The sequence below is a fragment of the Vulpes vulpes genome, chromosome 4, assembly GCF_048418805.1.
Source record: "Vulpes vulpes isolate BD-2025 chromosome 4, VulVul3, whole genome shotgun sequence".
Taxonomy (NCBI): domain Eukaryota; kingdom Metazoa; phylum Chordata; class Mammalia; order Carnivora; family Canidae; genus Vulpes; species Vulpes vulpes.
Window position 1 is genome coordinate 51,475,689 of NC_132783.1, and position 19,844 is coordinate 51,495,532.

At 36.0% G+C, this 19,844-nt stretch overlaps 1 protein-coding gene across 3 annotated transcripts in view; it reads right to left on the reverse strand.

Moving 5' to 3' along the window:
- The window catches only part of CCSER1 (coiled-coil serine rich protein 1), a 1,368,919-nt gene that overhangs the window by 511,938 nt on the left and 837,137 nt on the right, over positions 1 to 19,844 (reverse strand). The gene's annotated exons all lie outside the window — the stretch shown is intronic.

The following is a 19,844-nucleotide window of genomic DNA, read 5'->3' on the forward strand; positions in this document are numbered from 1 at the left end:
CCCTGCACCTTTTGATGGGGTCATTAAGCCCGTTCACATTCCAAGTTACTATTGAAAGATATGAGTTTAGTGTCATCATATCTATTCAGTCCTTGTTTTTGTGGATTGTTCCACTGAACTTCTTCTTAAAGCGGAATTTTAAGAGTCCCCCTTAAAATTTCTTGCAGAGCTGGTTTGCAGGTCACATATTCTTTCAGTTCCTGCCTGTCTTGGAAGCTCTTTATCTCTCCTTCCATTTTGAATGAGAGCCTTGCTGGATAAAGTATTCTTGGTTGCATGTTTTTCTCATTTAGGACCCTGAATATATCCTGCCAGCCCTTTCTGGCCTGCCAGGTCTCTGTGGAGAGGTCTGCTGTTACCCTAATACTCCTCCCCATAAAAGTCAGGGATTTCTTGTCTCTTGCTGCTTTAAGGATCTTCTCTTTATCTTTGGAATTTGCAAGCTTAACTATCAGATGTCGAGGTATTGAACGGTTTTTATTGATTTTAGGGGGGGGATCTCTCTATTTCCTGGATCGGAATGCCTGTTTCCATTCCCAGATTAGGAAAGTTTTCAGCTGGGATTTGTTCAAATACATATTCTGGCCCTCTGTCCTCTTCGGCACCCTCAGGAACCCCAGTTAAACATAGGTTTTTCTTCCTCAGGCTGTCGTTTATTTCCCTTAATCTATCTTCACGGTCTTTTGTTTGTCTCTTTTTTCCTCAGTTTCCCTCTTTGCCATCAACTTGTCTTCTATGTCACTCACTCCTTCTTCCACCTCGTTAACCCTCATCGTTAGGAACTCTAGTTTGGATTGCATCTCATTCAATTGATTTTTAATTTCTGCCTGATTAGATCTAAATTCTGCAGTTATGAAGTCTCTTGAGTCCTTTACGCTTTTTTCTAGAGCCACCAGTAGCTGTATAATAGTGCTTCTGAATTGGCTTTCTGACATTGAATTGTAATCCAGATTTTGTAACTCTGTGGGAGAGAGGACTATTTCTGATTCTTTCTTTTGGGTGAGGTTTTCCTTCTAGTCATTTTGCTCAGTGCAGAGTGGTCAAAAACAAGTTGTATTGGGAAAAGGAGGAAAAGAGAGGAGAGAAAGAAGGAAAGAAAAGAGAAAAAGAAAAAAGAAAAAAGGAAATAAAAAAGAAAAAAGAAAGAACGGAAAAAAAGGGTGGGGGAAGCAAACAGAAATCAAAAAGCAAAAAAACAAAAAACAAACAAACAAACAAAAAACATGGCAGTATCTTCTGATTCTGTATACTTTAAGTCCCTTGACTTCCCCTGGAACTGGTCCGTCTAGCTGGTCTTCTGGGGGAGGAGCCTGTTGTGCTGGTTTTCAGGTGTCAGCACTTGGGGGAGCTGCTCTCCCCCTGCCTGGTGCAGGGCTCAGTGGGGGTTGTTTACCCCGTGAGGCCCCAGGAGGAACAACCGCGGTGGCGGGTCCAGCTCTGCAGCCCTGGAGTCAGCCCCCGCAGTAGCTCCGGGGCTCTCCGTCTGCAGGGCCTGGAGGCTCCGGGGCGGGGCCGCTGGTCTGCTCAGCTCAGGGCAGGAGGGTCCTTGCTGTCCTGGGCCCTCCCGGCCTCTGCCTGTCCTGGGGGAGGCCGGATCCTGGGCTGTGTCCCGGCGCCCTGTGCTCCGGGGCCTGCGCTGTTGGATTCGCGCTCCCGCCCCGCAGCCCCCTCCGCGGAGCCGCCGCCCGAGCCCCTCCGAGCTGCTCCGGGTCCCGCCGTGCGCGCTGCAGCCCTTGGGGAGCTCGTCGCACTCTCCCGGGGCGCAGGTGCCTGTTAGTGTCCCAGGGAGCCCGAGGACATCCCCGCCCTCCTGGGTCCTGCTCTAACTCCCTGCGGGCCCCTTTCCGCGGGGAAGGTTGGTGCAGCTCCTGCTCCTCCGGGACGGGGCTCTCCTGTCCTGGGGACACTCGCCCTGGCCTCAGCCCGGCTCCTCGCGGGGCCCCTCCCCCTTGGAGGCCTTTTGTTTCTTTATTTCTTTTTCCCCGTCTTCCTACCTGGATTGAAGCGCGAACTCTTCTCACTGTAGCGTTCCAGCTGGTCTCTCTTTAAATCTCAGGCCGAATTCGTAGATTTTCAGGATGATTTGAAGGTTATCTAGATAATTTGGTGGGGACAGGTGACTTGGGGACCCTACTCTTCTGCCATCTTGCCCCTCCCTCCTGTACTTGTTTTTACATAAAATTAATCAATTTATGACAAAGTCAAGCTCATCCAGGCAGTGACATCTGCAATATCCAACTTATTTTGTATACTGTCTATAAAAGATTACAATAATAAACTAAATCAAAGAGATCTGCACCTTCTTTTTTCATAGAAACATATATTTCTCATCTTGTCCATCTCATCTTTGTCCAAAAACAAAGACACATATTTATGAGATGGCTGACTAGTGGACACTCAGAAACTAAACTTTCTTAGAAAAGAAGGTATCACCTTGATTAAACAATTCTTATAAACAACTGTCTTAGACACAAAGAAAACAGAAATATGTCTAGCAGAATAATGAGTAATCATAGGGTAGACTTTCAGGATGGAATCGTGGCTTATCATACAGCTTTCACACTTTACAGAAGAAGAAAAAATGCCTCAGAGGGGTAAATGCGCTCCAAATATTCCTATTCTTTTATTTTCCCCCCAGGGAAGCTGGAAGTGAGGTTTTTGTAAATTTTCCACTTTTTAACATACCCAACATAGACCAAAGACTATTAGTTTGGACAACAGGACTTTTGCAAATCCTTCCTACTTTGGTTCTCATTTACTAAGTCTGCTGATCCCCTTTCTTTTTTAGGTTCAGTAGGTCAGTTCCTTCCACAGAAATGAATAACCAAGGATATCTTTCATGAGTTCCTCCGCCACAACTCTCTAAGCCCCCAGAGTGGCATTCACTCTCCCTTGCTACCTCTCTAGCACTGTGCTCTCCAACAGCCACATGAAATTACAAATTTAATTTTAAATTTAAATTAATTACAATACAACAAGATACAAAATATGGGTAATAATACCAACATTTCTAGTGCTCAGTAGCTATATGTGGCTGTAGCTCCACTACTGGATGGTGGAGGTCAAGAATATTTCCACCATTGCCAAATATTCAATTGGACGGTATTGGTATCTCAGTTCTTCAACTAATTATAACTTCTTCATATTTTCTTAATATATTGGTAATGTGCCTTTAATGTTTGTTTTTTAATTCACAGACTTCAATTCCCTGTTCTATCATTTTCTGTCTGTTGCCAGCACATGGCTTTGCATACTTATTGGCTTATATATTTAGTGTTCAAAAAATCAGGTAGGAATAATAATTATTATTATACTACTTATGACTTTCATATTATTTTTTACTTGATGGATTTAATGGCCAAGAAGTATTAAGTGCAGGAATATAGTCATTCTTATAGAAGACAGTAAGTAAATCTTTATAAAACAATATTTTAGTGATACAAATGTTTGCACATTATTAGCGATGTGAATTCAATGTCTAGTTTTTCTGTGGTGTGGTGAAACAAACAAGGAGCCACAGACCTATAGCCTTAAATAGAACTTACTGTGTATAATTATATTAACTGATTTATTAATTAATTATAATAGGTACAATTATTATTTTATTTTATAAAATAGGAAACAGATTAAATTAATTTACCTAAGGTTATACAACTATTAAATAGCAGGTTGAAATGTTCTGACTCTGCCTTTTTTGATTATTAGTTTGTTACTTTGGACAAGCCATGCATTCCCTTAAAGCTACACATACATTTTTAAAATGTAGAGAGTAACTTAGATGATTAAGAGCCTTAGAACATACCACTAGCATGTAACAAATAAGAAATAGAGATCCCTTTCCTCTTGCTTCTCAAAGTATGTGAGCGGCTTATCTTTAATAACTAATATTTTACTTGTTTCAAAATAATGTTTTAGTCTCTTGGAGTGTAGTTTTGCCTTCGGTATATGATTTTCTTAAGTATCTTTGGCACGTTTTAAATTTTTTATGTAAAAAAGCCCTGTATGATAAATAATTTACTAAAATTAGTGAGATGGATCAATAAAATTCTAAGCTAATAATTACTTTTTGAGAGTACAAATATGAATCTAATAATAGGAAAACTAGAACTAACAGATTCATGGCCCTGTCATTTGCTTTATGCTGTGAAGAGGATGACTGTATATTCCTTTTCCTGACCTTGCTTTGAATGTGTTTCCAGTGCATTTACATAAGATTTTACTCCAGTTCATATACTAAAGTTAATTATGGAATTAACCATGCGACTATAACTTCTTTAGCAGAGCTTCTAGTACTGGCTTAATTCTTCTCCTGCATTTTTATTTTTTGTGGGTTTTTGTGCCTATAATTGCCTTGAATGTAGTATTAATATGTATTAAAGTTTCTAAGTAATGTTTCTGCTACACTGTGATGAGAATGCAAAAGCATTCCCTCTGGTTATAGCTGCATCTGTCTCAAACCAACAATCTAATTTTTTCAGATCCACGGGGAACCATGCTCATTATATTCACCAGGTTTAGGGCTTCAAGCATTAATTTTTTTCTGGACACATGAATAATCAGCAAACTGTTAACAAGCACCAAAGAAACAAGTAGATTACTTTTGTGTATTAGTGGAAGATTATGTGACCCAATAAGACTGTATTGCTAATATTCATGCTCCTTTTTGTTCAAATTGTTGCTTACTGAGCTTGGAAAGTATTACATATTACTGTGTTCAGATGGCAAAACTATTCTATTTTTGTTAGTAAATAATGTGTGGTGTAATGTCATTAGGACACATCCTTTGAGTTATTTTTACCCCAGTAGCAAAGTGTGCTAATCTAGCAATACCTTCCTCCCTTCAACTTTAAGAAAAGTACCTCATGCTTTAATATCAAAAGTATAAGACTATTATTAAATTGTAGATATATAAACATGGAAGTTGAATGTTTTTGTTAGTTATTACAAATATAAAATATGTCCAATTACCATTACAGTGTTTACTCTAAAAAATCAATAGTTTATGCATCTGAATTTTTACATGTATAGTTTCTTTTACTCGCCCTTCTCTTTTCTGTCTTCATGTTCTAACTAGAATGAATAGAATGATAAAGACTGGAATATATTCAGCAAGATAACTTAGATGTTCAAGCTACACCTGATGATGCATTTGTTTCGGCTTCTCCACAATTTTGGTTTGTATGCAGTTGTGACGTATCTGTTAACTGTTCTTGCTGGGGCGCAATAATCTCAGCTTTGCTCCTCAGAGAAAAGTGACTGTAGCTCATATTATTCCAATCCAGAATTCATAGGGCAATGTGTCCCATTTAACTGGATGTGCACCTTAATCCACTAGCAGTGGCTAAATGAGAATGGTGTGTTTGGAGAGGAGAAGCAGAAGCGGTATAAAAGCTATAACATTACCATGTAAGCTCATCCCACCTTCAAGGTAAAGAAGGGGGATATGCCCAGGACAGGCACCTCAAACTATATATATCATACCCATAAAAGATATTTCACTTCATCAGGTTTGCAGAAATGAATCCTTTCAAACAGATATACAAACATACCTCGTTATATTGTTCTTTACTTCACTGCACCTCACAGGTATTGCATTTTTTACAAATGAAAAGTCTCTGGCAACCCTGCATCAAGCAAGGCTATCAGTTCTATTTTTCCAACAGCATTTGCTCACTTCATGTCTCTGTGTCACATTTCAGGATTTCTTGCAGTTTCAAATTTTTTGTTATTACTATATCTGTTGTGGTCATCTGTGATCAGTGATCTTTCATGTTGCCATTGTAATTATTTGGGATCCTACAAACTGCACCCATATAAAATGATGAACTTAGCTGATAAGTGCTGTGTGCTAACCACTGCAGCGACTATTCCTATCTCTCTTCTTCCCCTCAAACCTCCCTATTCTTTGAGTCACAACACAATTGGAATTACGGCAATTAATAGCCCTACAGTGGCCTTGACGTGGTCTTGCAGTCTTTCACTTTAAATCAAAAGCAAAATGGTTGACCTGGCTGAAAAACGCACATGGAAAGCTGACATAGGCAAAAAGCTATGCCTCTTGCACCAAAGAACTAAGTTATGAACACAAAAGTAAAATTTTTAAAGGAAATTAAAAGTACCCCATCAGAGAACACATGTGTGATAAGAAAGTGAAAGTCTTGTTGCTAGTATGGAGAAACTTTAAGTAGTTGGGATAGAAGATCAAACCAGCCACAACATTCCCTTAAGCTAAATCCTGATCCAGAGCAAGGCCCTAGTTCTCTTCAATTCTATGAACCTAAAGAGGTGAGGAAGCTATAGAAAAAATGTTTGAAGCTAACAGAAGTTGGTTATGAGGTTTAAGCAAAGAAGCCACCTCCATAACATCAAAGTGCAAGGTGAAGTAGCAAGTGCTGCAGCAACTTATCTGAAGATCTAGCTAAAATAATTAGTGAAAGTGGTTACACTAAACAATAGATTTTCAATGTAGATGATCCAACTTTATCTTGGAAGAAGAAGCCATCTTGGACTTTAATAGCTAGAGAAGAGAGGTCACTGCCTGCCTTCAAAGCTTCAGAGGACAGTCTGACTTTCTTATTAGCAGCTAACACAGCTGATGACTTTAAGTTGAAGCCAATGCTCGTTCCAAAAATCAAATGGCTTTTAAATATTGGCTAAATAAACTTTTCTTGTGCTCCAAAAATGGAACAACAAAGCCTCAATGGCGGCACATCTATTAACAACATGGTTTACTGAATATTTCAAGCCCACTGTTGAGAACTAATGCTTGGCAAGGAAAAAGATCCCTTTCAAAATATGACTGCTCATTGACAATGGCCTGATCACCTAGGAATTCTGATGGAGATGTACATGAAGAATAATGTTGTTTTCATGCCTGCTAATACAACATCCATTCTGCAGACCATGAATCAAAGAGTAATTTCCACTTTCAAGTCTTGTTATTTAAAAAAATTATTTCATAAGGCTATAGCTACCATAGATAGCTATATCTATCTATGATGGATATGGACAAATCCACTGAAAACCTTCTGGAAAGTATTCCTCACCCTTTATGCCATTAAAGACATTAATCTTTTATAGAGAGGTGTAAAAATATCAACATTAACAGGCATTTGGAAGAAGTAGATTTCAACCCTTATGGATTGAGGGCTCCAAGACTTCAGTAGAGGAAGCAACTGAAAATGTGGAAATAGCATGAGAACAAGAGTTAGAAGTGGAGTGGTGCCTGAAAATGTAACTGAATTGCTCCAATATCATGACAAAATTTTAATGGTTAAGGGGTTTCTTCTTATGGATGAGCAAATAAAGCAGTTTCTTAAGATGGGATTTACTCCAGGTGAAGATTTTGTGAAGACTGCCAAATGACAAAAAAGGATTTGGAATATTACATACACTTAGTTGATGAAGCAGCAGCAGGGCTTAAGAGGATTGACTCGAATTTTGAAAGAAGTTCCACTATGGGTAAAGTGTTATCAAACAGCATGGCATGCTCCAAAGCAGTCATTTGTGAAAGGAAGAGTCTATCAATGCGCCAAAATTCATTGATGTCTTCTTTTAAAACATTGCTATAGCCATGCCTACCTTCACCAATCAGTCAGTAGCCATCAATATTAAGGCAAAACTCTCCACCAGAAAAAAAAAATCAAGCTAGCTGGCTAGCTAGATAACTAGCTCATTATAAGCTCAGATGATAGTTAGCATTTTCTAGGAATTAAATATTTTTAATTAAGTTATGTGCATTATTTTTTAAGACATAATGCTATTGCACACTAAACCAATCTACTAGTAATTAGAGCAAAAAAACATTTAAACCTCTCCCTCTCTCTCTCTCTCTCTCTCTCTCTCTCTCCATATATATATATATATATATATATATATATATATATATATAACCTATGATGGTATCTTGGAGACAATTTCTATTTTCTTAATGAAGAAAGTTGAGAATTAACTAAGCTAATTAACTAGGCTCACTAAGTCATTACTTTTTGGATTATCTTCCTTGGTTCCTCATTTAGGGTTATAGATTTAGCAAATAAAAATTGAGGACACCCAGTTAAGGCTGAATTTAAGATAAATGTTCTTTTAGTATAAATAAATTTCATGCAATACTTGGGATATACTTGCACTAAAAATTATTTTTTGTCAATCAGAAATACCAATTTAATGAAGCATTGCCTATTTTATCTAATCTTAGCACAATTTACAGGAATAATTACTACTAGAATTTGTTTAGATATTTCTCTTCTAGAAATAAACTAAGAGAAAATGATCTCTCAGTTATAATTTTGTTTTAGAGACTGACCGAGTATACAGTATTTTAAATTTAATTTAAAACTATAATTAGCCCACCAGCTTCATAACAACCCTGGACTTTTCCTGGCACAGTGAAGGCCTCTAGTTTTCATCCTTAATGCCTAATAAGCCATATCTTTTATTAATACATTTCAGCTAATGATGTGCAAAAACATGGCTTCTTCCTTTAAACAAGATTGTTTAAATCTGCTTAATAGCTTTTTAAACTTTACACGAAGCTATTAACTCAGGAAGTACTTACAGAGTAACTGCTAAAATGGTACATAGTGAGGTTTAATTGAAGAATAATCAAATCGGTTCAATCTAGTATTCTTTGTGTGTACAGCCTAAGATTTTATTTTCCTGTCATAGAGGGAAAAAAAAAAGTCTTTAAGGATTTGGAACAGCCCAGGATTTAAACTGCATTTCTAATCACATATTTCAAAGTTAGTTTGCTACAATGATGATCCATGAGACCATGAATATCACTAGGATAACAAGAAAATAGTTTCAAGGAATGTTACAAACTCACTGGCACAGTGAAAAGCACAGTAAAGGTAATTTTTTTTTAATGACATAAAACATGATTTTCGATTTAAGCTCTTCTAAAGCTTTAGTTCATTAAGGTCAAATACTTGAGCTTACTTTCTCTTTCTTCAGTAAGGAGAAACCACAGCAGGAGACTGAACAATGGACATGGTGCTGGGTCAGAGTTAGAAGTGAGGGGAGACTACAGGGAAATAGATAGAAAAAAGAGTGATGGCAAAATTTATGACGACCTATAATTTTATATGTATGTATTGTAAAGTATCAAGTAAATTTAAGATGTCACGTACATCCCATTTACCAAATGATTCCCTAAGAAATGCATGCTTATGTAACAAGTCCCTAATCTGTAAACATTCTAAAATGAATCTCATATATTAATTTGTATATATGCTTAAACAATCTATAAGAGATGCTTGCTTGCTTATTCAACAATTCCATAAACTATCTAATCTGTAAAGGCCCTAAAAAGCAGAATGTGTTTGGTTTTCCAAGACCAGTTAACACAAGTGTAAAAAAGTATATCATTAAAAGTCGAAGCACAGACTTGGATTGAAATTGCCCCAGCAAAGGATGCTGTCACAGTTGTTATTCTGATTGTTCCTATCTCTTCCCCTAGCTTTATCCTCAATGAAACCATCCTGCGTTCCTAGAAAAACAGAAGCAGGCAAACAATCCAAATCAAAACCAAACACGCATGCACGTGTGTGTGTACATACAGACATGCACGCATGCAGTAAAACTAAAAACTTGAAGGAACTGAACTAATACAGTAAGCTGCCAGCAGCAGAAAATATAGAGTTTGGGGTCCATTGTAGCAAAAGTAAGACAGGACAGTTGGAGAAGAGTTCTCATTTTTATGTAAGAGTACTGGGTGTTTCTGTTATTAATAATTACATCTGAATTATGTGCCTGCTGTTTTTGGCACAGTCTGCTAGCTCTTGCAGAGGAGGGAAGTTTCAGAGAGGTTCAGCTTTGCCACAGAAGTACCAGCCAGGATTGACAGGACATCTGACTGGCATCAGTCCCAGGGGCAGCAGCATTAACGGAATAGATAAGCATTTCATAGCAATTCCTGTCTTTCCAGGGTTTCTGAGGCCTCGGCATCTAATGTCATCTCAGAGTGTCAGAGCTGAAACCCAAAGATGAATGAAGTGGAAATGAAAAATATCACACGTATTTCTAAGCATATATGACATTCTTTCAGAAACAAGAAGATGAAGGATGCCTGGGTGGCTCAGTGATTGAGTGTCTGCCTTCAGCTCAGGTCATGATCCCAGGGTCCTGGGATTGAGTCCTACAGAGGGCTACCCACAGGGAGCCGGCTTCTCCCTCTGCCTATGTCTCTGCCTCTCTCTCTCTCTCTGTGTCTCTCATGAATAAATAAATAAAATCTTTTAAAAATAGAAATAAGAATATGACTTTAAAAAGCTGAAGATTCCCTAAGAGATACGAAGGGACAGATAAAGGAATACTGTTTCTTTAACTATTATTCTATCTTTATATATTTTTTAACTTCCAGGCTGGACACCATAGGAAACACAAATGATATGAGACAAACTAGTTTTAAAAAATATTTGTGTCTGTCAGAAGACGGCTATAAGATTTCCAAATACACATGTTCCTGCAAAGGCATTTTATAAAACTGTAACGGCTGGATAGCAACATTTCATCTTAAAATTTCTATTTACTCTTAAATTCATAAATATATAATATTTAATGTACTTATATATTAATATAAAATATTTCTTCATAAAATATTGCACTGACAAAAATACAATTGTGCTCTTCTATGTGAGCTTCCTTATAAGACTGTGTAAGTTAGATAAAAGAGTACTAAAAATAAAAAAAATTAATAATAATAAAATAATAAATTCTATTTTCAACAAGTTTGCATTATGTCTCCAACTGTAAATAGAAATAGAAATAAGTACAACTCATATAATTTGGATATATTACCCTTATTTTGGATAACAGAATTTAAATATGTCAAGTATATAATTTCTTATTTTTACCTTGAGGGTTGATTAAGGTTGATCATCACTGAACAACACTTAAGAAACCTCCTTTGTGCAAATTTTCCTTTAATTTCTCACTCGACTTCTTATTTACAACTTAAATAAATCTATGATTCTCAGATGGTCTATAGTGAAGAATAATTTATTAAAAACTTCAATCTGTCAAATGCCAATGTTTAGGAAAACACAATATAAATCAATTCTAGAAATAAAATTGAAAGCAAAAACATACAAAATAGAAGCCTCTCTTTTTTTTGTTAGATTTGACATAAAATTACTCCATCAAGTATCTATAAATGTTTGTAAACACTCTACTTTTTAACTTCTATATTTACTTCATACTAGCAATATACATTTTGTGGATCACACTTTGAGAAGCATTGGATTAAATGAAGCAATATATATGGACTTTGAGAGTTCTCACAATTACAAGATATAGAAAAATGTAACCATTTGAAATAACTCTTAATTCTATATGTTGTGTTTCTCTTTGTATCTGTGTGTATGTTCACACATATTAACTGAAAACAAAAGAATCATTCATGTGAGATCTTTAAAAATCCAGTCAACTTTGAAGTGCCTTACAGAATACTGTCACTGCTCCTACCACTTGAGACATTTCATTATATTAACTTTGTGGGTACAATTTAGAAGAGACTTATTGTGGGATGCCAGAGTGGCTCAATGGTTGAGCATCTGTCTTCGGCTAAGGATGTGATCCTGGGGTCTTGGGATCGAGTTCTGCATTGTGTTCCCTGTAAGGAGTCTGATTCTCCCTCTGCCTATGTCTCTACCTCTCTCTGTGTGTCTCTAATAAATAAATGAAATATTAAGCAAAAAAAAAAAAAACAAATAGAAGAGACTCATTGTACATCATTTGTTCCTACATCTTTTACACTATGTGGGACATGCTTGATGGTCAACACACAAGGGTTGAGTAACAAACAATCCAAATAAAATTCATTTAGATAAGAGGAAATTATAAATTGTCTCTATTAAAAAAGAGGCAAAATTTTTTTTGAATAAAAAGGGAAGACCCATCTTATTTGTCACAAAAATATGTCCAATGAACAATTAGATTGCAAATATACATGTTGCATTGTAAACTAGTAGTTATTTTTTATTTAGTTACTGTCTAAAGATCAGTTTGAAGTGTTTATTATTTATATAATTAGTCTAAGACTGGTAATTGTATTTTCTGTCATTTCTAATAGTGTCTGCATAAAAATGATCTGTAGGAATTTTTTTTTTGCTTTTAATCATATGTACTTGTTGAAAATAGATTTTCATGCCTTGTACAGTATGTGCTGTGAATTCTCTTCTAACACTGACTTATAAGTCACTGAGGAAGAAGGGAAGAAAGGAAAAGAAAAAAAGCAAAGAGAGAGATTTCCAGAATATGACAAGAAAATTAAAAATTGCTTAATGAATTTATTTTTTTAAGATCTTATTTATTTATTCATGAGAGACACAGAGACAGAGAGAGAGAGAGGCAGAGACACAGGCAGAGGGATAAACAGGCTCCATGCAGGGAGCCCAATGTGGGACTCGATCCCAGGTCTCCAGGATTACGCCCTGGGCTCTGCTAAACCACTGAGCCACCTGGGCTGCCCTGCTTAATTAGTTTAAAAGCAAATCTTGACAAATTCTTTCTTATTCATATGTATATTTAATTTCAAAGGTCAGTTATTTCTTACAAATCTTAATGGAGAGATATTACCTGTAGGAACATTTAAGACATTAACTTCAAAGTATTTAATTTTTTAAAACCATGTAAAAGAATGTAGCAAAAAGTTTATTTTATTCATCAACAGGAGTGGTTTAATCTTTCTATATGATATAGTATATAATAGATCACATTTTTAAAATATTTATTCATTTGAGAGAGAATGTGAGAGTGGGAGGAGGGGGAAGGGGAGAAGAAGGAGAGAGTCTCAGCAGATTCCCCACTGACTAGGAAACCCGACCTGGGGCTCGATTTCATGACCCCTAACATCATAACCTGAGCCAAAATCAAGTCAGATCCTTAACTGGCTGAGCCACCCAGGCACCACTAGATCACATTTCTATAAACCTCAAGGTATTTGAGTTTCAGTTTCCAAGTGGAATGAGATAAAAAAAAAAATAGACAAAACAGAAACAAAATATAATCACTTTAAGGTACTTTTTTTTCCTAATGACAAATTTGGAAATAGACCTGATCTATAACCAGATATATTTGGTTATATATACAAACTCCAAATTTCCTAGTATTTTCTTGCTCTTGTAACACTGCCAAGGTATATACTTTCAATGAGTCACATGTTTATTGAAATTACTTGGGAAACAGTTATCAAAGCCTATATATCTTTCAAGAAATAAGTACATACAACTTTGCAAGGTTTGTGGGTCTATACCAATACCCATGCTATTAAGGTTATATTACTTCTAGTTTTATATGAAAATTTGAATTTGAATTCCAAGCACACATAAAACTCCATAAAACTCTATCTTAAGTAAGCATCAACTTTCAAAGTGATTTTTTTCTGGTAAGTTTTAATCTTGACTTTCTTATTCCTTTTTTTTTTTTTTTTTTTGCCTCAAAGAGATTGTAGGCACATTATATTTTTCATCTTTGATAAATACTAGCTCTGTAAACTTCTCTTCAATTAAAATTGATGCCAAATTCTACTTTTGAAAGCTATCACCAGTTTGAAATTATATATATATATGTAGATATAGATAGATAGATGATAGATAGATAGATAGATGATAGCTTCTTTATTCTTTGAAAACAATTAGGTAAATGTACCATATTTGTTCCATAATTGGAGAGCAAGCTTAAAGAAATAGCAGTGTGTAATGACAAAGATTTACTTATTTACTTATGGGCAAAACCATTATGCTGTCTAAAGCACTCTGCCATGTATTATGCTCTAAGGATCCCATCTATCAATGACTTCAGTGGCATTTCAGGAGGGATTTTCATGTAAATCACTTCTAAAGTCCATGTAATAATGCCTCTTCTGAGTGAGTTACGTAACGTTACTATACATCATTATTGATTACTCTCTGGCTGTAAGCAACAGATGCAAATCTGCTTATGAAAAAGAAGAAAGGCTAGGTGTGTACATGATTACATATAACTAGAGGCACAGGTTTGCCTTATTTGTCCTTCAACGATCATGTGGACTTTCAAAAACCAGTACAAACCTGATAATATTGCCTTTCCATTCTCTTGACATTATCAAATTTTGCAGCCACTAAGGCAAACTCCAATGAGGAATTCTCATTTTAGTAATCATTTGTGTTTTTAAACTCAATAAGCCATGATCATGTCTTTTGTAGTGGAAATTTAAGTGGTAACAAAAATAAATTTTAAATAGTTTTACATAAATCCCATGAGTATTAAGTCTGGAATCTGAAAGTAACCAATGTAGAGCATCTTACATAAGAGACTCAGACTGAAATACATATTTTATAAATCAGTTTACAAATCAATTTATTTATAGAGGCAAAAGAATCTTATCCTAAAAATGGAAATGAATATTAAAATGAAGCTTCATAAAATGTCATATTTCATAAACTGAAATGTTGAATAGTAAACACAGAATATCCATTATCATATCATTTATGAACTTACACCATACTATTAATTTACTAACAAAAATTTACTGAGAGGGTCTACCAGACAGTGTACTTTCTAAGGGAGATGAGAGAATTAGATGTGATCTTCTAACACAGAGTAGTAGAGAAGAGAAAGAGTTAATTAAACAGTCAAATAAGCCATCACAATAATATGGGGTGAAAATAATCTTAGGGTAAGTATAGTATGCTATATGAACACATGGTATGGCATACAGCAAAGTCTCAGAATCAAGATCTCCTGAAGCAACATTTAAATTTACAAATGTAGGGTAAGGATTGGTCCACACAGCATTAAAGCCTAGAGGTAATGTACTGGGCAAAGGTAGGGGGAGCATTAGAAAAGATCAGAGGCCTGAAGCACTATGGTATTAAACTTATAGGAAAAAACAAAAATGATAGAGCAACAGTTTAGCATACTATACAGATATGGCAAGAAATGAAGCCAAAGAAGTGGGCAAATGCCAGATTATAACGGGTTTGATAACATTATTAAAGAGAAAGTTTCGTATCCTAAGGATAATGGAAAGTCATTAAGGATTTTAAATTGGGAAATAATCTTTCCAAATGTATGTTTTAGTAAGATGACTCCATCTATCAGGGAGATTGGAGAATGGCATCAAGATTGAAGATAAAGAGATAATTTAAGAGACTGCTCGTCCAAATGAGAGATAAAGATGATCTGTGTGTTTAGATATAAATTCAATAATATTTGATAATTTATTTGAAACAGGGAATGAGAACAATAGCTTTCTGGCTCTACTGGTATCATTTATTAAGAAAGGAAATACTAGAGAGAGTCTCGTTTTCCTTTGAGAAGGATCAGTGTAGTTTAAGATATGCCAAGCGTGAAAAACCAAGTCTGAAGTGTATGGTAGAGTGCCAAGTTAAAGAAATACATGAGATAATGGTGAGAAATATTCACTTGTAACTAAAATCATAGTTGTCAATGGTATTGTCCAGGAAAAAAAAACACAATTATGTGATAGCTCTATATCTTTTAGTTATTAAGATTTTCTAAATAACACTAGTTATTTTATCTCCTTCCCATCTAAACTGAGAATCTGATCAGTAGAGTAATGGATAATGGTTATGAATAATGGTTAAAATGTTCTGGTAACATACTATCAAATTCCTCAATTCTTAGTGACCCTGAACCTTAGGAGACCATAGAACAAAACTTCATGGCTACATGAATCTACCCATGATCAGAATATATTTTTAAAAGATAGAGAAGTTAATAAGTTTAAAAATTAATAAAGCAAGGATGTGGCAAAAAGGAAATATTTATGCACTGTTTACAGGATTGTAAAGTTGTGCAGCCACTATAGAAAACAGTATGGCACTTCTTCAAAAAGTTAAAAATAGGACTACAATATGATATACCAATTCCACTAAGCGGGTATTTATCCAAAGAAAGTGAAAACACTAACTCAAAAAGATATATGCACCCCAATGTTCATTGAAGCATTATGTATAATAGCCAAGAAGTAAAAACATAAAAAATAAGTATACAACCAATGGATGAATGCATTAGGAAATTGTGATGTATACACATACACATACATGCACAAGTGGAATATAATTCAGCCATAAAAAAGAATGAAATCTTGCCATTTGGGACAACATAAATGGATTGCTGAGTGAATTATGCAACGTGAAGGCAGAGAAAGATAAATGCCATACAATCTTTCTTTTATGTGAAATCTAAAAACAAAAACAACTCCCCCCTCAAAACAACAACAACAACAAAGCTCATATATACAAAGAACAGATTGGTGGTTGCCAGAGGCAGGGGGGATGGAGGGATGGGTAAAGTGGGAAAAAAAAGAAAGAAAATGTTAAAGATTCTTTCTACATAGGAAGATTTTTATTTTCCCCATTTTACATTTTACAAGTTCCAAATCATCTATAATAAGCATGTTTCTTTTATAATCTTAAAAAAATAAGAAATGTGTGCATCAAAATTAAAAAATAAAGGCCATAATTGGTGGGGGTGGGAAGCTTAGGATTCTGCTTTTTTATCCTGGAGGCAATGAGTAACCATTTAAAGACTTAGAGTGAGGGTGAGTCATGACCAGAGCTGTGCTTTTAGTAAGATTATTCTGCTATTAGTGTATGAAGGACATTAAGTGTATGAGGAGGAGACAGTGAGGCTTTTGTTTTTATTTTTTGACTATTTGCAGCAGTATGTTTGTGTACTGAAAATTCATCCTAATTTTTAACTGGGAGGTAATTGCTTTTCTTATCATGTGCATTGGTTTTTTGAAATAAGCATCCAGGGCATAGGTTATTGTCCAGAGGAACATAGTTTTAATTTTACAATGAAGAATCTGCAAGAAATTAGAAATTGCTTAATAAAAGCTTTATAGGAGACCTTCAGACACGATTCCTTTCCTTCCTTGTTTCTTCTCTTTTTTAAAAAATATTTTCATTTAAATGAAAAAAAATTGTATTCATTTTACTTTAATAATCACCTAGTAATGGTAGATCAAATAAGATCTACAATATTGAACACCTAACGTGGATCTTTCTCGCTTCTTCCTACTCAGCCTCCAGAGCTATTTTCCCTCTCTCCCAGAATTTACTTTGTTAAAGCCCCTGAATCAAACTTATTTTATAAGGATTTGCATTTTTCCAATGGTGGCTTAAGCAAGAATAGTTGTATGAAATTTGAATGCCGTAATATTTTTACATTTTGTTACTTCTATTATTTGTAGTATAAAGAACTGCTACTATTGATTTTTTCAATAGGGCTGTATAAGGCCTGGGCTTTGACTGGTTTGCACCATTGGTTTCAGTCATTCAACCAATATTTACTCATGATCTACTACGCACTTAGAATCATGGTGACTCAGCAAAGGATACAGTCAACAAAATTAAGACAACCTTCAGAATGGGAGAAGAATTTGCAAATGAGGTATCAGATAAAGGGCTAGTTTCCAAGATCTATAAAGAACTTATTAAACTCAACACCAAAGAAACAAACAATCCAATCATGAAATGGGCAAAAGACATGAACAGAAATCTCACAGAGGAAGACATGGACATGGCCAACATGCACATGAGAAAATGCTCTGCATCACTTGCCATCAGGGAAATACAAATCAAAACCACAATGAGATACCACCTCACACCTATGAGAATGGGGAAAATTAGCAAGGCAGGAAACCACAAATGTTGGAGAGGATGCGGAGAAAAGGGAACCCTCCTGCACTGTTGGTGGGAATGTGAACTGGTGCAGCCACTCTGGAAAACTGTGCGGAGGTTCCTCAAAGAGTTAAAAATAGACCTTCCCTACGACCCAGCAATTGCACTGTTGGGGATTTACCCCAAAGATTCAGATGCAATGAAACGCTGGGACACCTGCACCCCGATGTTTATAGCAGCAAAGTCCACAATAGCCAAACTGTGGAAGGAGCCTCGGTGTCCATCGAAAGATGAATGGATAAAGAAGATGTGGTCTATGTATACAATGGGATATTACTCAGCCATTAGAAACGACAAATACCCACCATTTGCTTCAACGTGGATGGAACTGGAGGGTATTATGCTGAGTGAAGTAAGTCAATCGGAGAAGGACAAACAGTGTATGTTCTCATTCATTTGGGGAATATAAATAATAGTGAAAGGGAATATAAGGGAAGGGAGAAGAAATGTGTGGGAAATATCAGGAAGGGAGACAGAACATAAAGACTCCTAACTCTGGGAAACGAACTAGGGGTGGTGGAAGGGGAGGAGGGCGGGGGGTGGGGGTGAATGGGTGACGGGCACTGAGGGGGGCACTTGACGGGATGAACACTTGGGTGTTATTCTGTATGTTGGTAAATTGAACACCAACAAAAAATAAATTTATTATTAAAAAAAAAAAAAGAATCATGGTGACTCAGACAACAATGGCAGAACTCACAAGGAGCTTACATTCCAGCAGGGTATGTATTTTGAAAAAAATTAGTAGGGATTCCCGGGTGGCTCAGCGGTTTAGCACCGTCTTCAGCCCAGGGCCTGATCATGAGACCCAGGATCGAGTCCCACGTCGGGCTCACTGCATGGAGCCTGCTTCTCCCTCTGCCTGTGTCTCTGCCTCCCCCGCCGCGCCGCCCGTGTCTCTCATGAGTAAATAAATAAAATACTTGAAAGAAAGAAAGAAAGAAAGAAAGAAAGAAAGAAAGAAAGAAAGAAAGAAAGAAAGGAAGGAAGGAAAGGAGGGGAGAGAAGAAAGAAGAAGGGAAGGAAGTAAGGAAGGAGGAGAGAGGGAAGATGGGAGGAGGTAGGAGGGAGGGAGGGAGGGAGGGAGCGAAAGGGAGAAAAGAAAAGTTAATCACTTGAGGCTGACCTGAGGAGAATGTCTTTTTTCCATTGGATATTTTTTCCTGCTTTCTCAAAGATTAGTTGACCATATACTTGTGGGTCCATTTCTGGTTTTCTCTTCTATTGATCTATGTGTCTGTTTTGTGCCAATACCTACTCTCTTGATCACTACAACTTTGTAATATAGCTTGAAGTCCAGAATTGTGTGCCTCCAGCTTTGCTTTCCTTTTTCAAGATTTCTTTGGCTATTTGGGGTCTTTTGTGCTTCCACATAAATTTTAGGAGTGTTTGTTCTAGTTCTGTGAAAAATGCTGGTGGTATTTTGATAGGGATTGCATTAAATGTGCATATTGCTTTGGGTAGCATAGACATCTTAAGAATATCTGTTTTTGCAATCCATGAGCATAGAATGTTTTTTCATTTCTTTGTGCTATCTTCAAGTTCTTTCATAAGTTTTCTATAGTTTTCAGATTATAAATCTTTACCTCTCTGGTTAGGTTTATTCCTAGGTATCTTATAGGTTTTGGTGCAATTGCAAATGAGATCAATTCCTTGAATTCTCTTCCTGCTGCTTCATTATTGGTGTATAGAAATGCAACAGATTTCTTTATGTTAATTTTGTATATCAGCCATGGAAACTTTTTACTAGACATATCTCTGGAGGCAAGGGAAAAAAAACAAAAATGAACTATTGGGACTTGATCAGGATAAAAAGCTTCTGCACAGGGAAGAAAACAATCAACAAAACTAAAAGGCAACTATGGAATGGAAGAAATTTTTGCAAATGACATTTCTAATAAAGGTTAGTATCCAAAAGAACTTATATCAATCTCAACACTCAAAAAACAAATAATTCAGTTAAGAAATGGGCAGAAGACATCAATAGATATTTTTCCAAAGAAGACATCCAGATGACTAACAGACACATGGCAAGATGTTCAACATCACTCAGCATCAGGGAAATACAAATGAAAACCACAATGAGATATCACGCTATACCTGTCAGACTGCCTAAAATTAAGGCAAGAAATAACAGATGTTGGTCAAGAT